The 24631-nt window shown below is 37.4% G+C and overlaps 1 protein-coding gene across 10 annotated transcripts in view; it reads right to left on the bottom strand.

Annotated features, from left to right (window-relative positions):
- DTNA (dystrobrevin alpha) overlaps nucleotides 1–24631 on the bottom strand; it is a 353310-nt gene that overhangs the window by 244881 nt on the left and 83798 nt on the right. The window contains exon 1 of one of the 10 annotated variants that reach the window (XM_087439120.1): nucleotides 9511–9705. The exons of the other annotated variants lie outside the window; for them this stretch is intronic. The gene's annotated coding sequence lies outside the window, so the exon portion shown is untranslated. Of the gene's footprint in view, nucleotides 1–9510; nucleotides 9706–24631 lie in introns of those variants that run through there. 10 annotated transcript variants of the gene reach the window in all.

Genomic DNA, 24631 nt, shown 5'->3' with positions numbered 1-24631 from the left:
GGTGGACATTACGTTCTTGTTAGTCTATTAACCTTCTTCCTGCAGAGAAAAATTCCCATAGATGGTAACTTTAGTAGAGCATCTTTTGAAACCAAACAGTTTCTTTTCCTTTTTAAGCTCTAAAATTTTTGAACTTAAAAGAGGCGAGCAAAAAAAGAAAATCAAGAAACAGATGTTGAAGATTACTTTCTTTTCACAAGGTCTTCATAAAGAAAGGACAACTAAGTCTAACAAATTAATAATGTATGATCATATTCTAAAATGGAATAACACTTTTTGAATTTCAAATGAAATGGGTAAAACAGTGCAAATCCTTTTTGAGTTCTGGATTCTGCTGAACACAGCCAGTCTCCTTATCTGTGGCTGTACCACAACTTATACGCCTGAATAAAGTTCAACAAATATTATTGGATGCCTTATCAGTTTAAAATGTGATTTCTGTTGGTGTTTAAATGCCATTTATCAAGAGAACACAAAGTACCTAATAGTAAAGATGTTTTTAAAAGTCCTTTAAAATTCTCAGCTTTATGTTCTCAAAGTATTACACAAAGCTACGACATTATCACACTTTTAATTATTAATACGATGTATGAGGGGTGATTTAAACCAGAATTTACCAAGTGTGTTAAAATGTGTGTTAAAATATGAGAGATATATATAAGATTGATATATATGTTGATATGTGTTATGTTTATATATATTCAAATTATATATATGCAAATTAGCTTGAGAAACACTGAGTTAAAGAAAATCAAACATGTCTCTTTAGTGCAAAACTTTAAGAACCCTTAATGCTAATGGTCACCTAAATCTCCAGCAGAGGGACATGGCATACAGCATTTCCCAAATTCATTTGACTCAGGATCCTCATCTTTTTTTTTTTTCTTATAGCATTTCCTAGAATTATTGCTCCCAAGAACATAAATTGGATTTGCTGATTTAAATTAAAATCCAAAAGACCTTAAAATATTGGCTTAATAATTTTTCAACTTTTAAGCATCTCATTAATCTTTGAATTTCATGGTTTTTATGTTGTTATTGCTTAAAACTAAATGCAAAGCAAAAAGTAGAGTATAAGAGTGATATAAAATAAATGATATGAAATACTCAAAAAACTATACATTTCTTTTTTTTATTTTTGAGAGGAAGATCAGCCCTGAGCTAACATCCATGCCAATCCTCCTCTTTTTGCTGAGGAAGACTGGCCCTGGGCTAACATCTGTGCCCGTCTTCCTCCACTTTATATGGGATGCCAACACAGCATGGCTTGACAAGTGGCACAGCCGTGCACGCCCGGGATCCGAACCCGGGCCGCCAGCAGCTGAGCACGTGCACGCAACCGCTACACCACGGGGCCGGCCCCGAAACTATGCATTTCTAATATATAATATAGATCACCATTCCTCTGTGGCACTGTCCCTAAGACTAGTCCTTTTATTTTGCCTCCTGGAAAAAGTGGGGGTTGAGGATTAGAATTACATTCAATTAGGTAATTGAATTTCTCCATTTCTCTGCCACACATGATCAGTTCTCAGAGACGAGAAAGTGTTAACGTTTCACATCTGCTCTCTACATTCTATAGCAATTGCCCTATCAGAGGCTCAAAACTCTTCTCAAAACTATTTATGGGCAAGACTCCCTGAGAGATAAGTGTGACGCCAGGTGAAATGTTAGAATTTCAAAGGACTGGAAAAACTGTGACAAGAAATGTCACAGACACTCCGGAAGCGGCAAAGATGTGGAGAGCCAAAAAAGTCTCCACGGGAATGAGAGTCAAAGGATGAAAACAGACAAAAAACTTTAGTGTCAGATTGCAGGTTGCTTGCCTGTGTGTTGCCAAGTGTGGACAAAATACTGTTCACAGGTATAGAGGACTTCAAGTCTAGATCTCTTTCTTCTGGGGGTTTTGGGCTGCCTATCATCCATTAGTGTGGAATTCATTAGAGCTCTTCATAAATATTCTAGCCTCTTCTCTTTCTAGGCATGTGGTAGGATTGTATTTCTCACCCAACTGAAGTCAGGTGTGACCACATGATTTGGCCAAGGAAATGTGAGCATAAGGAACGTGGGTCATTTCCAGGTGAAAGCTACAACGTGGAGAAAGGGTTTCAGCCAACTGAGACGGATAATTTGCATGAGTGGGAAGGAAACTTTGGTTTTTATAAGCCACTGAGATTTAGAGATTGTTACCTCAAGAAACCACACGTAGTACATCTGGAGCACTTCATGTGTCTGCGTCTTAGTTTCATCTCATATAACAGAAAACAACACACACCTCTTACCTATAAAATAGTATGAAACATGGGATGCCTTTCAGAAGAGAATTGTTACGCTACTCTGAAGCATTAAAAACAACATCTTTTGATGAGTAAATATGTTTCCACAAATGTGTAGCAATGAACAGTCTAAGACTAGGAAGTTCATATGCATTAGAAGATAAATTTCATTCAAAATTAATCTACATTTTTTAATAAAATTAGTAAAGGCACTTGTATTCTTAAACTATGATTAATTCAGTGAATTCATTCTTTCAGCACTCATAAATCTGAGCACTACCACATTACATGGGAATGAGGTACAAAAAGTAAAGTGAGACTAAAAAAGAAAAATAATAAAAATAACTCTATTGCTCTCTTTAAAATACACGGAGCTTTACAAAGCTTTCATGACTCAGAGTGTCTCTGAGTCATCCCTACACCATATTTATTTTGCAAGAATGCAAAGTCCAGCTTTATTGATGCAAATAAATGTACTTCTATTTTATATTAAGATACACCACAGTTTTCTATGTGATAAAAATACATTTCTACTTAATTCTTTTTTTTAGAATTTTAAAAAACTATTTAAGCTTTCTGTAATAAAATATCTACTAAATATGAGATTTTTTTTTTAATTTTTTGTTTATTGCAGTAACATTGGTTTATAACATTGTAAAAATTTCAGGTGTACATCATTGTACTTCTATTTCTGCATGGACTACATCATGTTCACCACCAAAATACTAATTACAACCCATCACCACACACATGTACCAAATTATCCCTTTCACCCTCCTCCCTCCCCCTTCCCCTCTGGTAACCACCAATCCAATCTCTGTCCCTATGTGTTTGTTTATTGTTGTTATTATCTACTACTTAATGAAGGAAATCATACGGTATTTGACCTTCTCCCTCTGACTTATTTCACTTTGCATTATACCCTCAATGTCCATCCATGTTGTCACAAATGACTGGATTTCATCGTTTCTTATGGCTGAGTAGTATTCCATTGTGTATATATACCACATCTTCTTTATCCATTCGTCCCTTGATGGGCACTTAGGTTGCTTCCAAGTCTTGGCTATTGTGAATAACGCTGCAATGAACACAGGGGTGCATGTACCTTTGCAAATTGGTGTTTTCAAGTTCTTTGGATAAATACCCAACAGTGGAATAGCTGGATCATATGGTAGTTCTATCCTTGCTTTTTTGAGGAATCTCCATACTGTTTTCCATAGTGGCTGCACCAGTTTGCACTCCCACCAGCAGTGTATGCGAGTTCCCTTTTCTCCACATCCTCTCCAACACATATTGTTTCCTGTCTTGTTAATTATAGCCATTCTGACGGCCACACATCTATGGACAGCTAATCTTTGACAAAGGAGCCAAGAACATACAATGGGGAAAAGAAAGTCTCTTCAACAAATGGTGTTGGGAAAACTGGATAGCCACATGCAAAAAAATGAAAGTAGACCCTTACCTTACACCATGCACAAAAATTAACTCCAAATGGATTAAAGACTTGAATGTAAGACCTGAAACTATGAAACTTGTAGAAGAAAACATAGGCAGTACACTCTTCCACATCGGTCTTAGCAACATCTTTTCAAACACCACATCTGACCGGGCACGAGAAACAATAGAAAAAATAAACAAATGGGACTACATCAAACTAAAAAGCTTCTGCACAGCAAAGGAAACCATCAACAAAACGAAAAGACAACCTAACAATTGGGAGAAGATATTTGCAAACCATACATCTGATAAGGGCTTAATCTCCAAAATATATAAAGAACTCATGCATCTCAACAACAAAAAAACTACCAACCCAATTAAAAAATGGGCAAAAGACCTGAACAGACATTTCTCCAAAGAAGATATACAGATGGCCAACAGACACATGAAAAGATGTTCAAAATCACTAACTATCAGGGAAATGCAAATCAAAACTACAATGAGATATCACCTCACGCCCGTCAGAATATGAGATTTTTAAAGAATTAAAGTAATCCCAAGATTCCTGAAACTTAGCTTTTTGAGAGGAAAATGCTAATTGTTCAGGAAAGGCAAAATAACTTTTTAACAAGTGTGGAGAGTAGCACAAATAAATTAAGAATATAAGTAAAAGAATAATATAAAGGAATTTGTTAGTTACATCCATTGTTTTAACATGACCTACTCCAGTGTCAATGTCCACTGAAGGGGGCTAAATAAGTAATTTCATTATCTAGCACAGTCAAGGCACAAGGTAGGAGCCTGATAGAGATTTGTTGAATTAATAAAACAAATTAGCTCAGCTACTTGGAAGCTACAATTTAAAATCAGCCAGTTTTCAAGAGCTAGTCTTAATTTCTTTTATTAATGAGGCAAAAAAGAAAAGGCTAGTAATATATTTCGTGATGGAGAAACTTGAGTTCTCATCTAAATATTGACTTTGAACATTTGACTAGATTCAAAGATTTTTTTAAAAGATAAATTTTGACCCCATCCATATTAGACCTTTTGTCTTTGTGGAGGTAGGAGAGCCCTGTATGAGAAAAAATATAAACCAAGTTTCTTGGCTCAGGAGTTGGCATATCAAAAGCATACAGTAAATGTGCGAAAAATTTATAAGTGATCTGAGGAATATGAAATTAGTTAAATACCCTTAGAATTAATAAGCTTAATTAATTAATTAATAATAATTTCTTCTTCCTCTGGGTCCCACCAACTATATTCAATTTTTTTTTTTTTTTGTGAGGAAGATTAGCCCTGAACTAACATCTGTCGCCAATCCTCCTCTTTTTGCTGAGGAAGATGGGCACTGGACTAACATCCGTGCCCATCTTCCTCCACTTTATATGGGATGCCGCCACAGCATGGCTTGATAAGCGGTGTGTTGGTGCGCACCCAGGATCCGAACCTGTAAACCCCGGGCTGCCACAGTGGAGCACGTGCACTTAACCGCTACACCACCGGGCCGGCCCTATATTCAATTTTTAATAAATAAATGCAAGTTTTTTTTTTTTTTTACTTAGCATAGCAAAATGAGATTAACATTGCACTTTAGGGCCTTAAAAAATTTTAAGAAAAAATTTTCAACCAACTTTATGATTTAGGGTCACCATGTCATATCACATAAGCAAACAACTGTTTTCCCTCTAGCACCACACAGTGATCTGATCACAATCCAGTTTTTTCTGATGGTTCCTATTCAGGTTGTGTGCAATGAGATGATTAATTGAGTTGTTTTGCATCGATTTTTTCCATTTGTGCTACTCAGCATTCTGGACTAGATTTGTTGAAACATGTCAGTTTTCCAACTCCATGACTTTCTTTTTGATTATGAATCTCTCTGATAATACTATACAGCTAATTTATCATATTTAAACTTCTATCATCTCTCATCATCACAATCAAGTTATAGAGTCTCATTTAACAAAAATGGAAATAAATAACTTCCTCCCCCTTCAAAATAGCGATAACCCACCAAAGGTAATTTAACTGACTCTACTTGACATAGAAGACCATTAATGATTGCTATTCTAGACAAAGAGTCTAAGGTCAAAAGAATAATGATGTTTAGAATGAAAAAGAATAAAATAAAAAAGGAACTGTTGAGGAAAAACTTCTTCAGAATAGTCATTTGTTCATTTCTTAAACATGTATTAAATGGTTTCTATGTGTCAGTAACTGAGAATACAAAAATCAGTAAGACACAATCCCTGTCATCAGGGGTTCCCAGAATAGTGGGTGAGCTGTACAATTAAAGAAAGTACAGTGTAGGTGACTTATGAGGTCAACTTTGCAGGAGAAGTAGGATTTGCCCATAAACGAGATGAACAATGGGCATTCTGGACCAAAAAAAAAAAAAAGTAGGTAGACTAGCACAGAAGTATGACAGTGTGTGGAATATTCTAGAGGCAGCAATTATGTGATTAAAGTGTTGGTGATGACCGTTGATGTGGTGAAGATGATTTTAGAGAAACAGATTGAGGCTTTGTGACAGGCCTTTAAGACATACTCAGGAGTTTATTTTGAAGGGAATGGTGAGCCACCAGAAATTTTTAAGTAGGGGAGAAATCCATTCATGTCTATGATTTTTAGAAGATAGGTGTGTTGGTCCCCATGTGGGAGATGTGCTGGGGAGTAGAGCCTAGAGGCAGGAGAACAACTGGGAGACCACAGTAACACCCAAGTGAGATGATGAAGACCCGAAGTAGAGCAATTGCAAAGAGAATGGAAAGGAAGCAATTTATTTAAGATACTTTTTAAACGTGGTGATACTGGATATGGACCAAGAGAAAGCAGGAAGAGTCAAGGTCAACAGCTGAGAGTGATGGCAGTGGGGGTGGATTAGAGAGAATAAAGAGATTACTAAGGAAAGGGGCCAGAGAGGGACAAATGAAAGGACTGTTAAGTATTGTTGACAGCTCAAATAAGGTTGGAAAACATGAATCTTCCAATCAGCATGCATTTGCAAATTTCTCTAAAAAGCCTAAACAGATCAGGCCACAACTAAAATTAAAAAATCAGAGAAACTACCTAAAATCATCAGTGATATCAGCAGACTGCCTGATATCTTCTTTAGAATGAGGAGTGTAAAAGAAAAAAAGAAAAGACTATAAAAGCAGTAGAGTGAATTTCCATTTTGGGTAACAGTAATGAGATAATTTGGACCAACACTCCCACTGAGGTAACTAAAAATACTTAAAACATAAAAACAGCAAAGAGCTAATAAGATGGTGAAGACTTCACACATGGAAATTTAGAAGAAGACCCGAACTTAGAGAGGGAAGCTCATCTTTGAAAGCTTTTGCTCTTGGGCACATGTGTATCAGGAACAATATACTTGAGACCCCAGCTGCACCTTGGGCAGCCTTATGGGTTTCATGGGACCCTCAGTGCCCATGGTCTTCAGGTGAGGGCTTTAATAAACTAACCCGACTTTAACTTGGGATCTAAAAAGGCCACATCTTCCTTCAAGATAGGAGTGAACCCCAAATAAACCATTCCTTACACAGATTTGCAGCCTTGCTCCTTGCACAGGGGTGATTCAGGGAACGTTAGACGGTGCACTTTGACTAAGGTGTTTCCGGTCTGAGTTGCCCCCGGTGCCCGGCAGAAGCAAACCAAAGTCCTCTCTGGAGGAAAATATCATCACCGCTAGGTCTCAACTTATTCTTTCAAGTAATTTTTAAAATACATTTTCAGCAGATTGCCCAAGATATCCAAGCAACCAAGAAAATAAGACACTACGAGTGAGAACTGGCAGGAAAAATAATGATAGAAAGAAATCCAGTAACACTTGAGATATTAGAATTAGCAGATATATATTATAAAACAACTACACTTATAGTTGAAGAAATAAAACCCAAGCTTGACAATTTCAGCAGGGTACTAGAAACTATGAGTGACATAATAGTAGCAGAGAAATATGCATCTTCCCCTTTTCCTGTCAACACTATTTGACCACAGAGTTTAAAATTCTTACATTTTAGAATTTGAAATTTGTAAGTGTTTGTGTGTGTATGTGTGTGGTGAGCACACACGTGCACGCACTCACAAATTTCTTGGCAAAACCTACAATTTCTGCCAGGCTCACTCCTATTGTCAACAGTTCAGGACACAGCTGGGTGAAACAAGAAGAGGCATCGATGTCACCGGGGAAAATTTACAAAGGTACCATCCACTTGTGGAGAAATGAAAATTAACTGTAAATTTTACAACTGAATGGGTTAATTATAAGTATTAGGGAAGGTTAACCGTGATGTGATTTAACAAAATTGCCTAAACTGTTTGGAGGTTAGATATTTATAGAGAAATGCAAACATTCCGGATGGACTTTGTGCATTGACTAAACACTCTACAGTCAGATTCATTCTTGAAGATAGGTCTTGACTGAAACAAAAGGAGAGTACTGAGCAGCAATATTCACTGCGGGTCCAGAGGAAGAGGGAGGACTGAAGGGAAAGAGGGAAAATGGGCAGAATAAGGAGGGATGGGGGCATCAAAACTGAGCTCTGCCAACTTCACATTTTGTTCCGTCTTGCTAGATTATCCACGAGTTGTAAAATCAACTGATTCTATCAATATAATGCTTATTTTTCATCTTAGAAGAGTAACAGTATATTATTTATTCTTATCAAAGTTGAGTGCAAGATCCATATTAAGTCATTCATTGTTTGTACCTAGTTCAGCCAACGTAGTTCGTTAGAATCCGGTCTATTTGACAGAGCAAACACGGGCCAGTCACATTTAACAACTGTTCAGTCCCACACTCCGTAATAAGAACGTCAGCAGCTTTATTTTCCCCATATAAAGTAGAATTTCCAATTCACACCATGTGCTCTGTGACTATTATGGACAGTATTTATTCAGAAGGAATGCTGTGCAAGTTTGGAAAAGCTGTCTCTAAGAGCAGAGCCCAGAGGTCATTTGACAAAACGAGAAACAAAACCTATACATGGTCAAAACATGAAGAGAACTAAAGTTTGTCATTCTTTCTTTTAAAGAAAAACATTTTGAAATCCTTAAAACACAGCGTGGCAATAGCAGATCAGACAACTCTCCCTCTCCCTCCTCCACGCTCATGCTCAGTATAACCAGAACACTCCAATCACTTCGCAAACTCGCTGTTTTTTTTGGAGGAGGAGGACCTGCTTGGAATTAATGAGGCGACACCAAAAAATAACTTCTATTAATAAATTGTTCTTTTCAATGGAAAATAGCCTATTTTTTCTCACTTGTTTTTAAAAAAACAGAATATCTTCTAAAGGTTCCTTATGCACTTTATACCACCTTTAGGCCACCTTTTTTTCCCTTCTTTTATTTATTTATTTTTGTTCATTTTTTAAATTAGGAAGTGCCATAGTGCCAAGCAAGAGAAATAACCCCATCTCACAATAATACAGTTGCATGCAATGGCATCATGGACACAGTAACATTCAGTCGGTGTTGTGACATATAACTACTGACATTGTAATTCAATAAACGCAGGGTGTTTAAGGAGGAATTAATAGAGCAAAAGTTAGTAAGGATAAAGCAAAACTGAAGTTACAGATGTGCAAGGTAAATTTCAAAATTAAGCTGAAATACTCTATTTCTTTCTTCTGCATATATTGTAAAATGCCAAATATCTCAAGAAAGGTACGAAAGTTACAACACTGAAAAATCTACGTTATCACTTTTTCATTCACACAAATAAAAAGAAAAATTCAACTTTAGCCTTCACAGAGAAGCGATGCGCCTTAAAACCAATCTTTTCACTTACCCTAGAGTATGTACACCATGATCTCTTAAATCCTGTTAATTCCAGTACATCCCGAACATATATGAATTCTCAGCACAGGCACTTAAGGAACAAACTTTAACCAAATTGTTAATTACAACAGAGGTCATAATAGAACTCTCTGAAATTCCAGGGAGAGAGATGAGTTTAAAATCCAGCTTCTGGATCCTGGTGTAAACTGTGTCTATCTTTAACTTGAAAATGATTTGGTTTCACATTCCATTGAAGTCCCACTGGCAGATGCCTTTGGTAAACTGACCAATGGCAGGCTTTCAAATGCCCTCCCTCCTCCCCCCTCCTCCCTTTGACTGAGCTTCCGCTGTTACATCTAATGCTGATTTACTCAGCTGTCTTTTTACCTGTCTCTGCCTGGGTAAAAGGAGCTGCTTTCATTGATGGTTACTACGGAAACACTTGGAAGCTAAAGATCAGCCGGAGGACTCACTGTGTTTCCCCCACTGCCATCCCTCCCCCTGCTTCCAGCCAGAAACCAACTGACTTCCAAACTTGGCTGTCTGAAAAAGAACGTTCTCTGATTGGCATTCCTGGAAGCAGAAAGCAAGGCAGCTCAAGTTTTGTTCTGTTACTCAGCATGAAAAACTTCCCAGGTATACATAATACAAACAAGTAAGTTTCCTGGATTTTTTTCTTAACGTTGAGGAGAATGGAAAAAATACTTTGGGCATTACAAATATTTTTGTTGTCGCATAGCATTTAAGTTTTAATATTCATGTATAATTTTACCCCAAATGGCTATGAATGCAGTAAAAAGGTGAAATGGCAAATCTTTTGTTAAAGTTGAGTTTCCTTATTAGTAAGTAAGTTGGGATCCATTAGAGGAAGAAACAGTCATGCTGCCTGCTTGACAGTATTCTGGAGGGCAGCTGTTCAATCTGTGGCTTTTTTGTGAGAGAAAACCTTGCCCCCAGGAATTGTGGAAAAACTGATTTGAATTGCCCTATATTTTATATTGCAGACAGCAGGAAGAGAGGGTGCGGAAAACACTTCCATCTCCCTGTCAAGTCTTCTTTTCCAAGACTGTCTTGCAAACTTTGGTGAAGACTGGGAAAGAACTGTCTATTGTATACAATACACACACACATCTGAATAGAGAAAAATTGAGTGAATAGAAATGAGGAAAAAAGTACATTTCCTCAACTAGGGTCTGACAAGGATTAATAATGTAGAGTCCCTTCAAATCACTGCTAATAAACCTGTGTTTAATATTTATTTAGTGGTCCCTGGGGCCAAAAGATCTACTGCTGCTGAAAATAATTCACTTCTCCATGTTCAAAATAGTGAATTTATTACGTGCAATTTTAAGGATCAGACAACTTCTCGAAGGGCCTGATAAAGGATTTATAATTTCAGCCATCAGGCAAATCACAACCCCAGGCATTTTGGGCTTTCCAAATTTCATCTGGCTGTGGCTGCCAACTCCAGGCAACTGTCAGCTGGCTAGGATCAGGGTAGTGCTGTGGCCACAGCTGCTCCTTGCAACTTGTACAGACATCTCAAAAATATTCTACTGCAAAAGGTTGACTCCGAAAAGAAAACTTCCCTTTTGTTTGTGGTTGGTTGGTTATAAATTTTCTGTTCTAGGTGGTCTTTTACCACATCTGAATGAGACCATTTTAAGAAACTATAAGTGAAAATTTGATTAACTAGCATCATATTACTAATTTATTTCAGTGATTTTTAAAAATTTTTATTTATTTATTTTTTTGCTGAGGAAGATTTGCTCTGAGCTAACATCTGTGCCAATCTTCCTCCACTTTGTATCTGGGTCGCCACCACAGCATGCCTGCTGACAAGTGGTGTAGGTCCGCACCCGGGAACTGAACCCAGGCTGCCCAAGTGCAGTCTGCCGAACTTAACCACTAGGCTCTATTTCAGTGATATTTTGATGCTCCATATAGACTGGCATCCTACCAGCTTGCTCACTCCTTAACCTGTTACTAGATGTCCTTAAAAGAAAAAAAAGATTAAAAGAAAGAGGTAGAGGAGGAAGAAACTTTCCTTATTCTCATTCCCAACGTTGATTATCTCAAGGAAATTTCAAGCTATATGCAATGCTGATAGAGAGGGGCATCCAAATGATGTCAGAAATAAATAGAAAGAACCACTCACCAGAGAGCACATCTCCCTGTTCCTGTGTTTCTTCTTCCCTCTATCAAAACACTCCTCCCCAAGGCTAATGGACGGTGTCAAAACACATGTGAACTAAGAAGAGTGGACAGAGCTGGCGGCAGGCCATCTGGCTTGCATTCAGCCACACCATTCACTTATGTTGTCTCTTTCAGTGAACACTGGCATGTAACTGACATTCAAGAAGTGTTTGTTAAAACTAAAGAACTACTTGTGTAAAAGTGTATATTTTAACCTATGGAAAATGGTTATATGTTGGCTCACATTTTAGATAAGTATATTTTGCATTTATCTTAATGATTTTTGCAGAAAAATTATATGTCTTTTCAAGCCATTAACCAAAAGATTATATGCCAGGGATGTTGGGTACTGAACATCTTTACCGAAACCAAAAAAAAAAAAAAAAATCATATATTTTGTGCCTGTGTGTGTGATTGACTCTAAATACCAACATGGCAAATAATGCTAAGATCATTTCTGCTGACCTTGCTGGCTTCTAATAAAAATAGAGAAAAAAGGAAATGCTAGGTCTTTCTAATATTTCATATTAACAAGTAAACTATAACAATTTTCTTTATTGAATTGTTACTGGTCATTCCTTATAGAGCAACATTCATTAATCAAATATCTCCTTAGGTTCCCAACTTTATCTCCACTTACATTTTCATCTGTGCTGATCATGGAAATTCCAGAACAATTTGCAACAGTAGTGGTAGCATTAGTCCAAACTCAAGGTTGAGTGAGTACAATGGGAATTTTTTTTCTTCTTTTTTTTCCCTCAACCTCCATGAGGCAATTGATAAGATTTATAATGGTTAGAACTTAGTTTTTATCATGAGTAAATGTTATTTTTCTCCTTCAAAAGCACTAACACGAGAGTTAGGATTTGATCAGAAAAATAGCTCCCAGGGCTTGCTTCCAAAGAAAACTGGGCATGTAACAGGCAAATCAAATACCCTTGATTTATCATGAACAAGCACTTAATCTCTGCTCCGTTCTCCAGAAATAGACTGTATTAGCACATTCTATGGATGGCTGGTAGCAGGCTCCTTGCAGGGGTGAACAACGTGTTCAAACTCAGGTCTTAGCTTATCTGTGAGGCATCCATGTGTATGAAGAATCTGGTCATTGATAAGCAAATGGTCCCTGTTATTTTTTCCTCTCTGGCATCCTTCAGAGACTGGCATAGGTGGTATTCTCAGGGTGATGAATTTTTTTTGTCATCATTTATTTTCTAAAACTATATACTATTTGCTATAGATTCCATATTTGTGTTTCCCTAAAATCCATATGTTGAAACTCAATCTCCAAAGTGATGGTATTAAGAGGTGGGGCCTTTGGGAGGTGATTAGGTCATGAGGGTGGAGCCCTCATGAATGTCATTAGTGCCCTTATAGAAGAGACCTCCTTTGTCCCTTCCACCATGTGAAGACACAGCAAAAAGGTGACCCTCTATGAACGAGGAAGTGGCCTTCACCAGATACAGAATCTGTTGGCATCTTGATCTTGGACTTCCAGCCTTCAGACTGTGAGAAATAAATTTCTGTTGTTCATAAGCCACCCAGTCTACGGTATATTGTTATAGCAGTCTGAATAAACAAAGACATGATTTATAAAAAAATGAAGTTTTTTTTGGTGGGGGGCAAGATGAATAGTTGTTTTCTTTGTAAGGAAAAACTTAATAAATCCAAGTAGTAATTGTTTGAAAAGTAATTAAAATAGACACTACCTAAGAAAAAGTAGAAAAACTATACATAAACAACATTAGAAAACAGGGGCTTTAACAACAGATACGGATGGGATTCAAAACAGCAGAATGCTATGTATAATCTTATTAAATGCCAATCAATTTAAAAATTGGATGAAATGGGCACCCATTTTGAATGCCAATGGTATGAAAATAGCCCTAATTATGGAAAGGGCCATATGTATAAATATACTAATTATAAGATCATATTTGGTAAAAAATAACTGGGAACAATGAGGGGCTGGCTCCATGGTGCAGTGGTTAAGTTCGCACGTTCTGCTTTGGTGGCCTGGGGTTCGCCAATTCGGATCCTAGGCGCAGACCCACTCACCGCTCATCAAGCCGTGCTGAGGCAGCTACCCATATAGAAGAGCTACAGCTCTACAACTATGATATACAACCATGTACTGAGCTTTGGGGAGAAAAAAGAAAAAAAAAAAAAGAGGAAGATTGGCAACAGATGTTAGTGCAGGGCCAATCTTCCTCAAAAAAAAAAAAAAGAATAACTGGGAACAATGATAGTTGTGATGACAACAAAGACATGGGCTAATGGTTAGGCTAAAAATCATAGCATATAAATGTACATGTGCCATGATTTAAACTATATTAGAACATCTGTGGGCACTAGAAGTTAACATAAAGGCTAGAAGGAACCCTATCAAAAGTATGTCTGGCTACACAAACACACACACACACCCCAAAAGTATTCAAACAAGAATAATTGCAGCCTTTTCTCATTCCCTCACTCTCCTCCTTGTCTTTGAAGAGGCATTTCCGTTTCTCTCCTCTGGGTCTGCTGTATGGCAGTGGATTGTTGGGAGGAGAGTGAAAGGGGAATGGACAGGGTCTCCAATGTGCAAACAGACACAGAAGAAGCGTAAGGGGGATTATGTTGATTTTAAGAAAGGACATGGAGGGAAACACCCACAGAAAGGAGTGATCTTAAAGGAACCAGTGAGAACAAGGGAAGAGAGAGGGGAACAGAATCTGGCACACGAGAAGTGGGGACCAGACTGTAAGCCAAATTGAGGATCAGCTACTTTAAGGAGGGCAAGGTCTAAAGGGGAGGTCTAGGACATATGGGCCTAGGACTTTTGGCTGTGTTTTTTGTGATTTCTTCCCACGAAACACCTAAGATAGGTCTTTACTTTTCAAGATCTGGTAGTGTCAAATTTGTGTGTCTTTTTTCTTTTTTTTTTGTGAGGAAGATTGGCCCTGAGCTAACATCTATTGCCAATCCTCCTCTTTTTACTGAGGAAGATTGTCCCTGAGCTAACATCTGTGCCCATCTTCCTCTATTTTGTATGTGGGATGCCACTGCAGCATGGCTTGATGAGCAGTGTGTTGGTCCACACCCGGGATTCGAACCTCAGAACCCCAGGCTGCTGAAGCAGAGCACGTGAGCTTAACCACTATGCCACCGGGCCAGCCCCCTAAAGTTGTGTGTCTACTGGACACATCGTGATATTGACATGGACTTTAAATCTATAGATATATTTGGTTATATAAACATTTTTGAAAAGTTAGTGTTGTTTTGTCATGTTGTGTGGTTGCTAAAATTGGTTTTCTTTGATATGGATAAGAAATGATATTCACCCTTGTCTAAATACACTTTCCTCAACTTGCATTTCGTTTCCTGTATTTCTCTCAGTTCCCACGATGGGTCTCTGTTAGTTTCTCGGGCTGCACACTATATGTAAAGTGACCAACCATCCCAGTTTGACTGGAACTGAGAGATTTCCCGGGATGCAGGATTTTCAGTACTAAACCCAAGAAAGTTCCAGGTAAACCAGGACAAGTTGGTCATCCTATATATATGTAATCTGGAATTTTTCATGTTATATGTATGCTCTTGATAAAGATTGGCCTTTTTATTAAGAGGTGTTTGGCTCAAGTAAATTGATACTCCGAAAATATAAAATTCTTTTTGCCTTTACTCCATTAGCCATGCAACTGGAACAGGTCAAACTCCAAGGGCCACTATTTCCTCATCTCTGTAATGAGAATAATAATACATATTTCAAAGAGTTGTTTTCAACCTCACATGACATAACGCATGTAAAATAAGAATACCTAAAATATATAAAATGAATAAATCTGTACCATATGTAAATTATATTTTAGATATACTTTATATAAAATTATATGTAGTTATTTTTCAAAGAAACTTTTAGTTATTTTAGATTGAGAAATAATGGAAGCTCACAGAAGAGATACAACTCTTCAAATGTGTGTATGTCGCTGGAGGTGGGAGGGGAAGAGAGAGAGAGATGTTGGTTGACTGAGGGAATAGCTTTCTCAGGAGTATCTGTTTTAGCACTTGATTTTTTCCTAAATTAAATTCACCAAGTTAAGGATGTTTTGTTTTGGAGAGGCTCTATAGCCCAGGAAATAATCAATACTCCACATTTATAAAAGATATGGATCATCCTCAGTATTAAAAATAAAGATTTTTATTTGTATGTTTTCCTTTAAGCTGGGGTAGGGGGATTTTTCTTTCACAGGACCAAAATAACCCTGATTAGAACACAATCATAAACATACCCATCATAGAATGTCCAGTGTCACCCTAGAAACAGAGAGATACCCCCTATTGTACCACTTATTTGAACTCTGGCAGCATATGCTATACCTGATGCCTCTTAAGAAGTGAGGGTGCAATTTGGTTTCGGAGCAAAAGGAAAATGTATTTAATGTCATCGCTTCAAACCTGTGCAAATTTTCATGATCATATGTCTAATCTATATTTGAAACCCAAACAAACTGGTTCTACTCCAAGTTTCTTGAGATTTATCAAGAGTTAAAAGTAGGACAATTCTGTTTTGTGTGCTAAAAGAAAATGACAGGTGATAAACTAGATGGAGCCTGGTAGTTATTATATTCAGCTTAAACGTTTGGGAGCAGTTTTTTTCCAGCTGACCACATGGCTAATCAGTGCTTTTCGAACTTGTTAGTTGGTGGTGGTGTTTTGCTCTGGAACCATTTGTTCAAAGGAAACAGTTCTCTGAAACTTAACAATGACAAGGCATTGCTCCTTTAGCAGAAACTCAGGTGTGAGGCCTGTGCCCCCTCCTACCCAGATCCTTCTTCGAGAAGGCAGACCCTGTGGAAACCTCCAGGAATCTGGGAAGCACAGCTTGAAATCCACTGAGCTCTAGTACTCATTGCATTCAGTTTTTTAAAAAAATGTAACCCTTATATAAAAAAAAATCATGCACATATTTTTAAAAGCCATATAGAATGATAGAGTTTAAAAGAGTGTCCCATCCCAACCCCACCCCTCCCACTCTTGAATCCCAGATGCAACCACCATCAACTATTAAGTGTTAATTATGACAATCACTCCATATTCCTAAATATACTCTCATACACCTATTTTTTGATTTTTCAAATGTTGATGTTATCTATTGGCCTCCTACTATGGAAGATAAGGATTTAGTTCTTAAACACACTTCTTCCAGTATGTATACTCTCACTCTGTCTCTCCCTTCCTCCCTCCCTCTTTCTCATTTACATACACACACAGACACACACACACACACACACGTACACATGCATACACACTTTCCTTCCCTAATAGTCACAATATAATTACACAACAATTTTAGGTGAAGCACTAATCAGTGTTTACATTATTTTGGCTATGTATATATTGTTCACATGTAAATCACATGGCATTTATGATTCCATTTCCTTTCTTTTACACAGTTTTCTTTTTCCTGACATTGATAGCTGTGTCATATTTTTGTTTGCTTAATTTTCTATCTGCCCATCATTAGACTTTTTCAAACTCTCCAATAGATATGTAACATTCCTCTTAATATAGACAAACACATCAGTTGTTTTTTTCAGCCTCCTTCTTTTTGCGGCATTAGTCTACTGAGCTGTCATCCTGGGGCTGCCCTTTGCTTCTCTGTGGTGTTGGGTCCTGTTGCCTGAATTCTTTGTTCTCCTCCTTCCTGATGGACTCCCCCGTGGGTAGGTGGGGGGAGCACATACTCCAGTATCTTCCTGAGAAAGATGCTTGGGACAAATAAATTTTTGAAGGACTTGAATGCTTGAAAATATCTTTATTCTCTTCTTCCATTAATTGTTAGCTTGGCTAGATACAGAATTCATTGTTTAGAAATACTTTTCCCTCAGAAATTCCAAGGAATTTCTCACTATCTTTTAGTCTGTAGTGTTGTTATTGAGAAGTCATTCTGTTCCCTGATCCATTTATTATTTCTTCTTTATCTCTGGGGTTCTAATAGCTCATGACAGTATACTTTGGTGTGGTTCCCCTATCCCCCCCATTGATTGTGTTTGAAACTCAATGGACTTTTACTCATATCTTCCAATTCTGGGAAAATTTTATTATATTTCTTTTAGCAATATCTGAGCTCTATTTCCTCTTTTCTTTCATTCTGAAACAAATTCATTTTAGTTGTTTGTTGGACCCCTCAGACTGATCCTCTAATTTTATTATCTTTTCTCTTCTATTCGTCTTCTTTCTGTCACCTCCTGTCTGGAATAATTCTTCATTTCTCTTCTGTTGAATATTTTATTTCTGCTAACATATGTTTAATTTCTAAGAATTCTATTTGTCTCTAATTGTTTCTTTTTCATAACACCATGTTTTGTTTCATGGACACAATTTCTTTTCTAATATCTAAGAGAATATATATTTTGTGTGTTTTTTTAATCTTTCATCTCTTCCCTGCAGTCTTTGTTTCCTTCAATTTCTCGTATGTTTGTTTGTTTTGGTCTCTTTTGTGTTAGAGACTTTCTGTCACATCTGGTATTCCTTAGCTATCTGCTCATGCAATGTATTATGGGCATTACAACATTACCATAGGCGATTAGACAAAACTGAGCCTTCACTGAAAGCCTTCTAGTTCAAGCGTAACTAGATTTCTCCCTGCTTGGATAGTCAAGTCTTCCAGAGAAGCCCCCCTCCAATGTTCTATCTAGGAGGGACAAGTCTGGTTGCCAGTGTCCTGGGAGCAAAGCTGGGTAAGAAGGCTTGAAAGGGAGGGGAGTTTATTACTATTCAGCATGCAGATTTCCACTTAATCTACCAGATTTCAGTATTACACCTTACCCCTACCTGCCACTGTTTCCAATACTGCTGGGTTTGTAGCCTCTCTAATGATGTCATTCCAGAGAATAATGCCCTCCACCCATGTCTTCTGCAGGGTGAGGGAGGGGTAGTTGCCAGGCTGCACAGGGTTAAGGAGGGGATTTGAGAGTCCAACTGTTCTTTTTGAGACTTTCAACCAAGTCCTGTTTTTAGCTCCACGGCTCTTTTGCCTCCAACAGCTTCAACAGTCTCTTTCGCCTCCAGTCCTTGAGGTTTTCCAGGGTCCTCTGGGGAATCTCCATCTGCATCTTTCTGAAATCTCCTCTGCAGGCACCTGGGTTTCCACATCTCTGCTCAGCTAAATCAAGTAGCAATCATACATTCCCTTTCCATTTTCCAAAAAATATGTCAATAGCTCTCTCTATTCTATGCTTTCCCATTTTCTTTATTCGAGTGAGTATTTTTTCTTTACTGTCAGTACAGGGTTGCTTTGGGAGGGAAAATGTGGAATTAAGTATGTGTTCCATCCACCATTTTAATTATAATTCTCTGCCTTCACTCCTCGGCACTGCTTTAAAAAGGGAACAAATTCTCCAGCCTCTCTCCAAAATGATCCCAACAAATTCAGCATTTGTGTGTGTATGTAGGGAGGCAACATAATATTTCATCTCTCTCCACAAGTGTATCCAATGCTAAAATGAAAGCTAAATATCAGCAAAGTATACAATTATCTACATCAGACACAGTGAAGTACAACATTTAATTAAAATGAAGTTATCTTCTTATTCTGAAGTTGATTGTGGTCCCTTATATTTAAACTTTCAACAAAAATCTGTGGAATTAAATATAGGAACATGTATAATTATAAATAAACTGGAAAAATTATGTTTTTGCAAAAAAATGCAAAAACTATGTATCTTAAAAAATGAAAATAAATTTCTTTTGTACCTGAAGTTCTGCCTAAACTATCAATTAAACCATAAACCAGTCAAGACAAGTAAATTATCTTAATTATCTTGGCAGTCATTTTGTGCTTGCTTTTGGTTGGAAGGTAACGTAAAATCTGATGGTGAAGTCATTTCTCTTTTAATTTGTCATAGTCATTCTCATATGGGCCAATTTGTGTATTTTGTTATTTGAGGCAAGCTTCACTTGAATCATTTTATGCACTAGTTCTGCTCCTTATAATATGCCAATCTGAAGACATTAACTTTCTAGAAGATATACTGTACCTTATTTCTTTGAGGGTATCCCATCAATATTGAAGCTACCTTCTACTCTTGGAGAGGAGATATATACATTCTATTATTTCTACAGCTGTAAGAGCTGGCCATGAGCAAAGAATCAAAGGTCATCCTTTATTTTCCTTCTGCATTTGCCCCCTCTCTATGAAGTTTTTCTACCTATCTCCAAAATATATGTTATCATCCGTACTGCCCTTAGACCTAGGCAAGAGAGGAGGGCAAGCCCCTGCCTTGGGCTTCACACTTCAGAGGGCCTTGATGCTCTAGTCCTCTTCTACCTGTGTCTTCCTCCACAAAGCTATGAGTTAGAAGAAGAACCAGTGACCCTCTTCTACAGCATGTTCTGGGTACTTGGGACCCTGGAGTTCCCTGCCCAAAAGCCCCTGAGACTGCTTCCAGGTCTGCCATCCCAAAGTGGACCTGCCTCTGGTATGCACACCTCAAAGACTTGGGGGTGGCTAAAGGATGGCTGTTTGTGAGGAGGTGGATGCACTGAGTATGAAATAACCCACAAAGAGCTGAAGACCCAAAGAAACCTAGATAAATTCATTTCCAAAATGGGATTAACCCTTCCTTGGAGAGAAGAATTCTATAGCTTTGATCACTCTTAGGAACATGGGGAGAGGAGGAGCACCCTTACCACATGGGGTGGGGGGAAGAGGGGAGTGTAAAGACAACCAGCCCAACTGTTAACAAACTTTCAACAGCTGCAAGTGACTTGGTATCATAGATTAGAATCCTGAGGCACCCCAATTACAGATAGAGTCTGTGCCTGCCTGCCAACTCTTTCCTGAAGGCTTTGACTGAGTGTCTGAGAGTAGTTGAGACAGTCTAGGGCAGGGCAGAAGAGCTGACAAAGATCCCCTCAAGCTACACGAAGTCTTCACTCCACTCACTGCAGCAGCCTTCCAATGGCTGGGGGTCAGGGTAACATGGTGCAGAGAGATGTCTTTAGGCCTGAGCAGTTGGGTGCTGGAGTAAAAATGAGGGAGAGATGTCCTGTGGCTCAGAAATGTTGGCTGCTAGGCTAGGCATGAAGACATCTCTGGAGCATTGCCAAACTCAGTCTAGCTAAAGGGAAAGTCCTATTTCCTCCCTCAATACATATAAAGCCAATGGTGAACTAAATTTAACTAAAGCTGTAGCAAAGCCTGAGTTCAGATCTAGTACATATTAGATTGATTCAGTCTTCCTCACTGCCCCCATGCCACGCACATACATTAGCAACCTGATAGAGGAAGTAGTGAGACCTTTTCTGGGGGTAAGTATTATTTACTACTATGCTTTTACCCACAAAGGCTGATATACAATAAATAATTATAGAACACATAAAGAAGCAGAAAAATGTGACCCTCTAATGAAAATAAAAAATAAGCAATAGAAGCAGACCCATAGATGGCCTAGATGTTGGATTAGCAGACACAGATTAAAAAAAAAAGCTATGATAAATATGCTAAAAAATATAACTGAAAAAGTGGGAAGCATGCATTAATGGTTGGGGAATTTCAGCAGAGATATGGGTACAATAAGAAAGAATGAAATGGAAATGATAAAAATGAAAATTACAGTACCATAAATATAGGATTCATTCAGTAGGCTGAATAGTAGACTGAACCTAGCAGAAGAAAGGATCAGTAAAATTTAAGACAGGTCAATGAAATCATCCAAATTAAAACACAAGAGAAAAAAAAAGAGTAAAAAAATAGAACAGAAAATCTGTGGTTGTAACACAACAGCCAATGGTCTAACATATGTGTAATTGGAGCCCCAGAGGGATATGAGAGAGAGAATGGGGCAGAAGAAATATTTGAAGAGATCACAGGTGAGTATTTTCCAAAACTAAAGAATTCCAATCCACGTATGAAATAAGCTACATGAAACCCAAGCAAGATAAATGTAACAACAAACAAACAAAACAACCAATAACAATACCACCACACTGAGGCATTTTACAATTAAACTGCTAAAAAACAAAGACAAAATCTTAAAAGCTTCCAGAGAAAAAAGACATCAACAACTTTGTGACTAATGTCTGATTTTTCATCTAAAACGTTGGATGCTATAAGACAATCCAACATCTGCGAAGTGCTAAAGGAAAGCACCTGTTAACATAGACTTCTCTGTTCAGCAAAAATATCTTTCGATATGAGGGTGAAATACGACAGGAAAAAGTTGAGAGAATTCATTTCTAGCAGATAGGTAGTATAAGAGATGAGAAAGGAAGTTTTTCAAGGTGAAGGGAAATTACTCCTAATGGAAGCCTGGATCTACACAAATGAATGAAAAGCACTAGAATGGATAAATGAATAAATATCTGAGTAAGTATCAAAAACCTTTTAAAAAATTGTCATCTATCTATCTACATAAAATAAAAACTAATGACTATTTAAAGCAAAAATAATAATATAATTTGTGTTTATTACTTATGAATAAATAAAATATGTGACAAAAATAAAACAGAGGACAGCAAGTAAGTAAAACAGAATTATACTTTTGTAAGGTTCTTAAGACTGTTATTTTAGCAATATTATTTGAAGGTAGACAATAATAAATTAAAGATGCATAAGATGCATATTGTGTAATCTCAAGACACTACTGAAAAAAAAAAAATTCCACTGAGGTATAGTAAAAAAAATCAAGGAGGAGATAAAATGGAATAGTAAATATTTAATTAACTCAAAGGAAGGCAAAGAAGTAAGGAACACAAAAACAAAGAACAGATAAGACAAACAAACAAAAAAATAACAAGATGGTAGACTTAAACCTATTGATAGCAAACATTACATTAAATGTAAATGAAATAAACACTCCATTATCAAACTGAATATAAAAGCACAATCAAACTATATGCTTTTTAAAAAAAAATACATGCTTTAAATAAAACACACAGATTGGTTGAAAGTAAAAGAGTACAAAAAGATATACCATAAAAATGTTCGTGTGCCTATATTAAAACACATTGGACACATTAGGCTCCAAGACAAATTGTATTATCAGAGATTGAGGGACATTTCATAGTAATAAAAGGATCAATCCATCAAGAAAACATACAACTAAAAACAGAGCTTCAAAATACATGAAGCAAAAATTGACAGAATTAAAGGGAGAAAAGACAAATCTACAATCATTCTTTAAAGGCAAGCAAAAGCTCTTTTAAGGCTCTTTATCACAACACACACACACATACACACACTACTACTGACCAACAATAAACTACGGGGGGGCTGTGAACTGGGGAGACCTCTCAGGGCAGGATGCATCTGTTGGACTGTAGCCTAAAAGTCTGATACAGAGAAGAAAGAGCCTTAGCATGTGACATGGGCAGCAGAGTTTCCTGACAGCTAGAAAACTTGGAAGGTTCACAGTTATGACAAGACACGGATTGTTCATCCCCTGTGGCTTCCAGGTGAGTGAGTCATAAACAGCCTCACCCATTTTCTCTTGTGGTAATACAAATATGACTACTTTTCTTCTGTTCCATGATGGGACAAGAGTGAGAGGAAACGTGTCCACATCCTTGACCCCCTCCCTGCTGCTTTGTTTTGATTGCCAATTGCTGACTTGTGTTCTGATCAGAATGTTCTTGGTTCTCTGTAGTCTGTTGTGGCCAATAGGATCCTGACAACCTGTGGCTCTATGGCGGCCACTTGTGCCACAGGGGCCACACTAACAGGCACATAGTTTCACTACAGGCTTACCCTGGAGACAATGTGCAATACTGTGAGTGCTACACCTGCAGGTGTGAGTCCAGGGCCAGGACTCAGATTTTCCCTGGGAGATGGTGGTATGGGCAGCTATTTGTGGGTTTCACATAGCTAAAAGCTTGCTTTATAAGCATAGGGATAAAGAACTTGACATAATGTTTTCTGTCCTAGATGAATAAAAAGTTAAAATTTATGACAGGCTCTAGCATTTTAAGAAAGACTATGAAGCACTGGAAACCTCTTTGTTGGAGGCCAGACTTGAAACAAAGTTATTTGATATGTGGAGTATGGAGGCAGATACTTTAAAATGGAATTGGTCCTACTTTTTATTGAGGTTAAAACAGACTTGCTAGAAAAAAAATGGGGAAAAGAAATCTAAATATCCAGAACAAGATGAGGTGATGGTTGACATTACAAGAGGGATACAATACAGTCACTGAAGGATAAATTGGAATCCTTCTAATTCCAATTAAGCCAAAGTAATCTTAAATTTACGTCAGAAGAGTAAAACACAACTATAGACAGTATGGAAGAAAAGTTTTGATAAAATCCCAATCTTTAGGAAAGTTTAAAACTACTTTCAAATGAAGGTAAAGGATGGAAAGAAAGTGAGTGAACTCAATGAACAGGGAAAAAAAAAAAGGTTGAAAACTCAAAGGTATGTTTCTCTTTACATGACAGGGGTCATCAAATCCAGAATCCGACTGAATGCTTGTTGAAGATGACAGATTAGTTTGCTATCCTTGAAGATGACATAGATCCCGGTCACCAGGAATTGGATATAATAAAAGGGTAAGAAATTGGAGACGACTTAGATGAGAAGCCCTGAAGACACATGTATGTCATCAAGCAAATGCTTCCTTACAAACCTTTGAAAAAATTAATCAAATATGTAGTAAATTAGCTGGAGAAGATAAAAGAGCTTACATATTATATTAAAACTCTTCAAAGCAATTGTGCATCTTTAGAATCAGAAAATGCAAAGATTGCAAGTGAGATTCAAAAGCTTGACAAGAAACTAACGACTAAAATGTATCAAGAAAATGAAATAAATCTCACAGGAAATTAACCGTACAGGGAAGAATGAGTTTAGAGATAGAGGAGAAATGCTCCACAGCAGATAGAAGTTTCAGCCTTGCCCCCTGAAAAGTCGCATACCTATAGAAAAGAATGATTTCCATTTTACTGTGCTCTTTAC

This window comes from Ceratotherium simum, chromosome 14, assembly GCF_057802395.1.
Source record: "Ceratotherium simum simum isolate JZ-2026a chromosome 14, ASM5780239v1, whole genome shotgun sequence".
Lineage (NCBI taxonomy): Eukaryota > Metazoa > Chordata > Mammalia > Perissodactyla > Rhinocerotidae > Ceratotherium > Ceratotherium simum.
This window is presented reverse-complemented; position numbering and strand designations above follow the sequence as displayed.